This window comes from Scyliorhinus torazame, chromosome 13, assembly GCF_047496885.1.
Source record: "Scyliorhinus torazame isolate Kashiwa2021f chromosome 13, sScyTor2.1, whole genome shotgun sequence".
Lineage (NCBI taxonomy): Eukaryota > Metazoa > Chordata > Chondrichthyes > Carcharhiniformes > Scyliorhinidae > Scyliorhinus > Scyliorhinus torazame.
The window spans coordinates 160,298,825-160,308,821 of record NC_092719.1 but is presented as its reverse complement, the minus strand read 5'-3'; the positions used below and the strand labels follow the sequence as shown (position 1 = coordinate 160,308,821).

At 52.5% G+C, this 9,997-nt stretch overlaps 1 protein-coding gene across 1 annotated transcript in view; it reads right to left on the bottom strand.

Moving 5' to 3' along the window:
* The window catches only part of thoc7 (THO complex 7), a 460,501-nt gene that overhangs the window by 396,542 nt on the left and 53,962 nt on the right, over positions 1–9,997 (bottom strand). The window lies entirely within an intron of this gene.

Below are 9,997 nucleotides of genomic sequence, written 5' to 3'. Positions count from 1 at the left end.
TACAAAACTCTGGTGCGGCCGCATTTGGAGTATTGCGTGCAATTCTGGTCGCCGCATTATTGGAAGGATGTGAAACCTTGGAAAGGGTGCAGAGGAGATTTACCAGAATGTTGCCTGGTATGGAGGGAAGATCTTATGAGGAAAGGCTGAGGGACTTGAGGCTGTTTTTGTTCGAGAGAAGAAGGTTAAGAGGTGACTTAATTGAGGTATACAAGATGATCAGAGGATTGGATTGAGAGCCTTTTTACTCGGATGGTGATGTCTAGCACGAGGGGACATAGCTTTAAATTGAGGGTAGATAGATATAAGACAGACGTCAGAGGTAGGTTCTTTACTCGGAGAGTAGTGAGGGCATGGAATGCCCTGCCTGCAACAGTAGTGGACTCGCCAACACTAAGGGCATTCAAATGGTCATTGGATAAACATATGGATGATAAGGGAATAGTGTAGATGGGCTTTAGAGTGGTTTCACAGGTCGGCGCAACATCGAGGGCCGAAGGGCCTGTACTGCGCTGTAATGTTCTATGTTCTATTGCAAAACATTTCAATTTATCATAACAGGAAAGTGCAATTATACTCATATTTTCCCCAGAGAGCAAAATGCACCTGAAGTCCTTCAATTCAGTAAATATCTTTGTCACAGAGAGTACAATTCTGTTGAGATTCTATACATTGGTCATGTGGCACTCTGATGTGCTTCAACACAGTTACATACAGTCAGGATTAAGCACAAAGTCCAAGGGGTTTTACCCGGTTACCTGTCCTTCGGTGTGCTTACACTGTGGCCTTTCCCCTTTGCGCTTTGGCGGGGGTTACCCCAAGCTTGAGTGCGTCCCTCAGCATGTAGACCCGAAACTTGGAATGTGCTAGTCTACAACATTAAGTCGAGGACAATTCTTTGCACTGAAAGATCAACAAGTTTTGGGCAGTCTAACCAGCAGCATTGATGTTTGTCTCAGTCTGCGTCCCTGGGAACAGCCGTAGAGCACAGAGTCCTGCGTCACAGAGTTGTTCAGGATGAACCTCGGCAAATACCAGTGCATCTCTCTCCAGACGATCTTTGCAAAGGCACATCCAACAAGGAGGTGGGCAACCATCTCTTCAACCCCACCCCCCTGCCCCTGCAGCCACTTTGAGGGTAGCGTGCGGTGGCGCAAAGACTTTGGGTGTGCATGAAGGAAATGTCCTTCTTACCACCAGCCAACCTAGATCTTGGTGCTTGTTTGAAAGTTCTGGTGATAAGGCATTTTTGCCAAATGACATTCATGTCTTCTTTGGGAACCATCCACAAGGATCCATCAAATACATTGCCCTCAGGGCCTTGAGGAGATTACATGCAGACCACTGCTTGTTAGACTTTTGGTCAAAGGTGTTTTTCTGAAAAAATGTTTCCAAGAGCGACAGGTGATGTGACATGGTTGAACTACTTGGAGCATTCTGCAGAAATGTCGCCAGACACATCCTTTACCTTTTTTTAAAATTTAGAGTACCCAATTTTTTTTTCCAATTAAGGGGCAATTCAGCATGGCCAATCCACCTAACCAACACATCTTTGGGTTGTAGGGGTGAAACCCACGCAGACATGGGGAGAATGTGCAAATTCCACACGGACAGTGACCCAGGGTCGGGATTCGAACCCGGGTCCTCAGTGCCACAGTCCCAGTGCTAAGACACATCCTTTACAACATCGGGGACAGGTAGAACCTCAGTACGTAGTGACATTTAATATTTGTGTGCCAAGGATCTTTGTACAGCTTCAAGCAGCCACATACAAAGGTGGCCATCAGATTTAGGATGACGTTGGGTATGTTTCTCCCTCCCTTATCTAGAGATTTGTACATGGTGTACCTTCGGAAACGATCCATCTTTGATCTCCAGTTGAAGTAGACTGCAGTGCAGGTTCGGTGTATGGGCCAGACAGCAACACTGAGAGCACCTCACGCCTAATGGCCAGTGTTTTTCAAATGTTTTTTGCCCGGGACCCATTTTTACCAACCAGCCATCCTGCGGGACCCATGTCAGCTGACCATCACGACTCATGCCAGCCAACTTTCACAACCCACATCGGCCAACCTTAACGACCCACGTTGCCCGAACTTCGTGACCCACCATTTTTACTTACATTTATGTGACAGGTGAGCCTGCTTGGCCCTCACGATCTCTCTTGCTTTGTTGTTCAATATTACATTTATGATAATGATTTCAGCTGATGATTTAAGATCTCACTCAATCCATTGAAAAAAAAATAAAGAGGTTTCTCGCCGTGCTTAGTCTTCAAATGTCTTTGAAGTTTTGAAGGTTTTAAACTTTCATTTCCCAGTGCTTCCCTGCATATAAAATACATAAACTTTGAATCCTGATTTGCAGAGGCACAATTAATAAATCATACCTCAAGTAATCATTTTTATGTTGCTTTGTTCCTGTTTTCAGCTTCTTCTTCATGTATTGTTTGCCAGTGGCCCTGGAGTTCACACCAGCACCACTGGCAGCTGCAAAATCTCTCTCCCGCACCCAGACCACGTGACAGCAGCGTACAAGGCAAGTGACCTGCTCTTTGCCGCCGCTCCAGGCAGGAAGACTCCAGCAATTTAAAAAAAAAATCTGCTCTTGGGTTAGCGTGCTGACGTCAGGAGGAGGCGTTCTGCCCCGCTGGGCTCCGGGCCTGCGCACGGCTGAGGGAGAACGCATGCGCAGGACGGCTGGCGTTCTGAATGCTGGTCGCGCCATTGGGAGTGCTGCGACGTATGGTCCCGCGATCGGGAACGCGGCTACGCATGGCCCTCGACCCTCCCAATAATCTCCTGCAACCCACTCGCGGGTCGCAAGTCTGGATTTGAAAATGACTGCCCCACATGATCCAAACCATATCTCCAGCACCTTCAGGTAATCTGACCTGATGGTGAAGGGGACAAAGGACCGGACAGCCCAGTTCCTAAAGAACATTGCCTCGCTCTTGTCATCATTTACCTTGGTTCCCGAGGTCAGTTTGAATTGGTCATTATTCTTTGCACTGAATTTGGATCCAAGCAGAAAATGGCAATGTCGTCCCTGTACAGGGAGGCTTTGACCTGAGTGTCTCTGCTGCCTGAGATCGTCACTCCTCTTATTCCGAACCTTTCCTAATGGACTTGGAGAAAGGTTTTATACAACACATGAATAGAATAGGGGAGAGAGGACAGCTCTGCCTGACTCCAGATTTGATCTGTACGTTTTCCAATTCCCACCCATTAATTGAAACTGCGCTTCTGATGTTTGTGTCGAGCATTTGGATCAAATTGCGGATTCCTCCCCATACCCCATTTTTGAAGGGTACATCCATCATGTAAGTGTGTGATAGTCTGTCAAATGCCTTCTCCTGGTCCAGGCTGATGAGGCAGGTGTCCACTCTCCTGTCCTGCACGTAGGCAATCGTATCCCTGAGTAGCGTGAGGCTATCAGAGATCCTCCAGCTGGGTACAGTACTGGTCTGGTCAGAGTGGATCACCGACTCCAGAGCAGACTTGACCTGGTTTGTGACGACCTTGGCTAGAATTTTGTAATCCACGTTCAACAGTGAGATGGGTTGCCAATTTCTAATTTCTTCCCTTTCCCCTTTCCGCTTGTAATTGAGGGTGATGATGCCTTTCCTCATGAATTCTGATATGCTGCAGTCCAGAAGAATATTCTCATACACTTCCAGCAGGTCTGGGCCAATCCAATCCCACAGAGCCGAATACAACTCAGCCGGTAAGCCCTCCTTTCCGGGAAATTTACTTGTCGCAAAGGACTTGATGGCGTTCATCAGCTCAGCCAGAGTTAGCACGATCCCACATCATGTTCGCTGTCATCTAAGACCTCCATGATCGATGACAGGAAGGACTGTGAGACCATGCTGTCTGGAGGCTTCATATCATACAGTCCGGCATAAGAGGATTTTATGACCCTCAGAATGTCAAACTGCAATGACTTTACCAAGGTGAAGGTCTCCATTGCAAAGAGCGAGGCTTGCTGGCTCTTCACCTCTTGGATATACTTCCTTGACTTCAAAACCATCGACTGCAGCCAGAGCAGGTTCTACATGCTGTTCTGGAATGAGGCCTTTACCCCCATCTCTCTGTTACATTCTGAACACCTTTGAGGATGAAAAACCTTTTGATGTTCGTCTTGATTACTTCCCACCAGAGCGATGGAGACTCAAAGAGGAGTTTCACGGTTCTCCAACCTTTGTAATCCCTTTTGAGTTCCTCTTGGTTCTCTGAGGTCAACTGTTTCACATTCAGCTTCCATATCTCCCTGCCATCTCTCTGGTCTTTCTGAAAGCCAGGAGAAGAACACCAGCTTGATGTCAGTGGATCTGACTGTGGACGCACGGGACACAAACAGGAAGTCTATCCTGGAGTGGATGGACCGTCTGGCCATGACCAGGTGTATATACGCTGCGTTCCAGCAGGGCTGCTGAAGACGTGCAGCTTGGCATCTTTTACTATTTCCATCAGGAGTCTGGACATGATGTCCAGCTTGCGGATGGCCCTGCCAGATCGTCCGGCCGCATTGATGATGCAGTTGTAGTCATCGCCTAGAATGACCGGTCTGGAAGTAGCAATCAGCAGTGGGAGCTGCTGAAGGGCTGGGGGTGTACACATTAATCAGTCTGAGGGGAGCGTCTTTGTAGTGACGTCTGCTACAAGGAAACGCCTGCCCATCACCTCATTAACTTCGGTAATGGTGAAACTGCCACTCTGCAGCAGAATATTCAGGCCGGAGGAATGACAATCGGTTCCTCCTGACCAGATGGATGGCCAGTGGGACTACTAGCTCGACCATCGTCTATAGCTGCTGCAAAGCAGAATCGCACATTCCTGCAGGAATAGCAGGTCGGCTTTAACATTGGCCAGATAACCAAAGTTAGCAACATGTCACAAAGCAGCTTTAATGCTTCACACGTTAATAGATGCAATTTTTAAACCCATTTAAAATGTACCAGTCACAAAGTGTGGTGATACACCACTGTACTTCCCCAGCATTGTACATAGTTATATAATAGTTGTGTGTAACGTGGCCCTGTAATCCTGTGTATTGTACTGTAGCTCTGTAGAGGTTCGGTCACCTGTATGTAACCTGACCTGGCCACGGAGAGCTCCGCCTTGGCCACTCCCCCGGGAGTTAGGTATAAGACCCAGCTTCTGAGACCTGACCCATTTTGTCTGGGGTCGTCTGTGTCCGGTAAGCTTCCTATGTAGTGTATTAAAGCCTTGGTTAAAGTCTCACATGTCTTTGTGGTTCTTGACGCTTAGTGCATCAATTTAATACACTACAATTATAATGGAGGCTGCTCTGAAACCCGACAAGCTCTCGCTTGACCCCCACGCTCCACGCGTGGATCACCTTTTCAACGGCTGGCTCCGGTGTTTCGAGGCCTACCTGGAAGCATCCTCCGCCTTCGCCAAAACAGACGCTGACCGACCCAACCTCCTGTGCTCACGGCTCGACTACGTGCTTTTCAACCTCATCACGGGAACAACGACCTACGCTATCGTGAAGCTCAAAAGCCGGTATGCACGAACTGTTAATTCTATTTACGCCCGCCACCGCCTCGCCTCCCGGCACCAGCAGCCGGGTGAACCCCTATCCGTGTTCGTTCGGGACCTCCGTGCCCTCGCGCTCACCTGCAATGCGCCAGCAGTCTCCGCTGAGCAGAACACTGAGGCCCTGGCGCTCAATGCCTTTGTAGCCGGCATTGCTTCCGTCCCAATTCGCCAACTCCTACTGGCACAAACTACCCTGACTCTGGACACGGCAGTCACTATGGCAGAGGCCCAACAGGCAGCCTATGACAATAATGCGTCCTACACGCCTGCCCAAACTTCCTATGCGCCTGCCCACGTTCCCTACGTGGCCACTACCTCCCTGCCGCCCGCCCAGCAACAACCCCTGCAAGTCACGGCCCACCCAGCCACACCAGCAGTAAAAATAATGCCTGGGCCCCAGTGTTACTTTTGTGGCCAGGCAAAACACCCCAGGAAACGCTGCCCTGCTAGAGATGCTACCTGTTCAGCCTGTGGCAAGAAAGGCCATTTTGCAAACGTCTGCCGCTCCACCGCTGCCTCGGGGTCCAACACCGCGGCCTGCTACTCCTGGGTGCGGCCATCCTCCGTTCCCGGCTCGCTATTCGACACGTGCGACGCATGGGCGCCGCCATCTTTGATTATCCCTGGCCCGGCTGCCTTCACTTCCGGTCCGCCGCACGTCACTTCCGGTCCACCGCCGATCGTCGCTTCCGGGTCCGCCCCGCCGCCGATCGTCACTTTCGGACCTGCGCACTCGACCGAAATGCTGCAAACAACTGAGATGCAGCCAACGACAGCAACCTGGCCTCCAACAGCAGCCTACGACGCCTGGGCGCCGCCACCTTCCGCAGGCCGCTCCCCGGATCCGGCACCCTTCTCCAACAGCTCCACCATCGCATCCATCGTCCTCGACCAGGACCGACCGCATCAGCTCGCCAGATCCACCATGGAGGTTCAGGTAAATTGTTTCACTGTTACCTGCCTCTTCGACAGCGGCAGCACGGAGAGCTTCCTCTACCCGGACACCGTGCGCCGCTGCTCCCTCAAGGTACTACCCACGCGCAGGCATATTTCCATGGCCTCCAACTCCCAGTCGGCCGAGGTCTCGGGCTACTGCGTCGTCACCCTCTCAGTGAACGGCGCGGTGTTCCAGGATTTCAAATTCATGGTCCTCCCTCACCTCTGCGCCTCCGCGATCCTCGGCCTGGACTTCCAATGCCACCTGCGCAGCCTCACCTTGCATTTTAACGGCCCCCTCCCCCCCCCCCTCACGCTCTCCAACCCTCAGTTCTTCCCTGATCCCCCCCCCCCCCCGGGTCCCACCTGTAGTCTCTCCACGCTCAGGATCCCCCCCCTTCACTGTTTGCTAATCTCACCCTCGACTGCAAGCCCGTGGCTACTAAAAGTCGGCGTTACAGTTTCGTGGACCGCCAATTAATTCAAGCGGAGATTAAGCGCCTTCTCTCGGAAAAGATCATTGCTCACAGCACCAGCCCCTGGCGAGCCCAAGTGGTGGTAGTCAAGTCTAGCGAGAAACACCGCATGGTCATTGACTACAGTCAGACCATCAACCGGTACACGCTGCTTGATACGTATCCCCTCCCCCGCATATCTGACATGGTCAACCGGATTGCACAGTACCGGGTGTTCTCCACCATAGACTTGAAATCCGCCTACCACCAGCTCCCTATCCGCCCGGAGGACCGTAACTTCACGGCCTTCGAGGCGGACGGCCGCCTCTACCACTTTCTTAGGGTACCCTTTGGCGTCACCAATGGAGTCTCGGTCTTCCAACGGGAGATGGACCGAATGGTGGACCAGAACAGACTGCGGGCTACCTTCCCGTATCTGGACAACGTCACCATCTGCGGCCACAACCAGCAGGACCATGACATCAACCTCACTAAATTCCTCCAAACTGCCAAACGCCTCAATCTCACGTACAACGAGGCAAAATGTGTTTTCGGCACCACCCGCCTCGCCATACTCGGCTACGTGGTGGAGAACGACGTCCTCGGCCCCGATCCCGACCGTCTGCGCCCTCTTCTCGAACTCCCAATTCCCACCTGCCCCAAAGAACTGAGGCGATGCCTCGGATTCTTTGCCTACTATGCCCAGTGGGTGCCCGAGTATGCTGACAAGGCCCGACCCCTCCTCCGTTCCCCCTCGTTCCCCCTCCCGCCCGAGGCCTGCCAGGCCTTCCACCTCCTAAAAACCGCTATCGCCAAAGCCGCCATGCATGCGGTAGAGTCTGCACCATTCCAAGTCGAGAGCGATGCCTCCGACTTTGCCCTGGGTGCCACCCTCAACCAGGCGGGCAGGCCCATCGCCTTCTTTTCCCGCACACTCCAAGGCCCCGAGATCCGCCACTCCTCTGTTGAGAAGGAGGCACAGGCCATAGTGGAAGCCGTCCGGCACTGGAGGCACTACCAGGCCGGAAAACCATTTACCCTCGTTACTGACCAACGATCAGTTGCGTTCATGTTCGACAACAAACAACGAGGTAAAATCAAAAATGATAAGATATTACGGTGGAGGATCGAACTCTCCACCTACAATTATAGTATCTTATACCGGCCAGGTAAGCTCAATGATCCTCCTGATGCCCTGTCCCGTAGTACTTGTGCCAACGCACAGGATGACCGACTGCGGGCACTACATAATGACCTCTGTCACCTGGGCGTCAGGCGGTTCTACCACTACACCAAGGGCCACAACCTGCCCTTCTCAGTCGAGGAGGTCAAGACCATGACTAGGGACTGCCAAGTCTGTGCAGAGTGCAAGCCGCAATTCTACAAGCCAGACAAGGCGCACCTAATCAAGGCTACCCGCCCCTTTGAACGTCTCAGCATTGACTTCAAAGGGCCCCTCCCCACCCACAACCGCAACACGTACTTCCTCAATGTCATTGATGAGTACTCGCGGTTCCCCTTCGCCATTCCCTGCCCCGACACCACCTCCGCCACCGTCATCAAAGAGTTGCACGACCTCTTCATGCTGTTCGGTTATCCCAATTTCTTTCACAGTGACCGGGGCTCCTCCTTCATGAGTGAGGAGCTGCGTCGGTACCTGCTTGCCAGGGGCGTTGCCTCGAGCAGGACGACCAGTTACAACCCCCGGGGGAACGGACAGGTGGAGAGGGAGAACGCAACAGTTTGGAAGGCCGTGCTGCTAGCCCTCAAGTCCAAAGGCCTACCAGTCTCCCGTTGGCAGGAGGCCCTCCCTGCCGCACTCCACTCCATCCGGTCCCTTTTGTGTACTGCAACGAATGCTACCCCGCATGAGCGGATGTTTCTCTTCTCCAGGAGATCGGCATCCGTGACATCTCTTCCATCCTGGCTCCTGTCCCCGGGAGACGTCCTGCTCCGCAAGCACGTGCAGACCTCTAAGGCGGAGCCCCGGTGGAGAGAGTCCGTCTCCTCCACGCCAACCCACAGTACGCGTACATAGCGTACCCCGACGGGCGTGAGGAGACCGTCTCCATCAAGGACCTGGCCCCCTCTGGGGCCCCTGCCGCCCCCACCCCGCAACCTCCACCCCGCTCCCTCTCTGCTCCTGTCGATCCCTCGGCCTGTTACTACTCCGTGCCAGCCGCTGTCATCCCGCAGTTTCGCCTCGAGCCAGCCGAAGCGGTGGGGGACGTCATGCCGCCTCGCGACCCAGCACCACCGACCGCACGGATACCGCCGGACACTACCTCAGCGCCGCAGCTCCGACAAACAAACAAAGAACAAAGAAATGTACAGCACAGGAACAGGCCCTTCGGCCCTCCAAGCCCGTGCCGACCATACTGCCCGACTAAACTACAATCTTCTACACTTCCTGGGTCCGTATCCTTCTATTCCCATCCTATTCATATATTTGTCAAGATGCCCCTTAAATGTCCCTATCGTCCCTGCCTCCACTACCTCCTCCGGTAGTGAGTTCCAGGCACCCACTACCCTCTGCGTAAAAAACTTGCCTCGTACATCTACTCTAAACTTTGCCCCTCTCACCTTAAACCTATGCCCCCTAGTAATTGACCCCTCTACCCTGGGGAAAAGCCTCTGACTATCCACTCTGTCTATGCCCCTCATAATTTTGTATACCTCTATCAGGTCGCCCCTCAACCTCCTTCGTTCCAGTGAGAACAAACCGAGTTTATTCAATCGCTCCTCATAGCTTATGCCCTCCATACCAGGCAACATTCTGGTAAATCTCTTCTGCACCCTCTCTAAAGCCTCCACATCCTTCTGGTAGTGTGGTGACCAGAATTGAACACTATACTCCAAGTGTGGCCTAACTAAGGTTCTATACAGCTGCAACATGACTTGCCAATTCTTATACTCAATGCCCCGGCCAATGAAGGCAAGCATGCCGTATGCCTTCTTGACTACCTTCTCCACCTGTGTAGCCCCTTTCAGTGATCTGTGGACCTGTACTCCTAGATCTCTTTGACTTTCAATACTCTT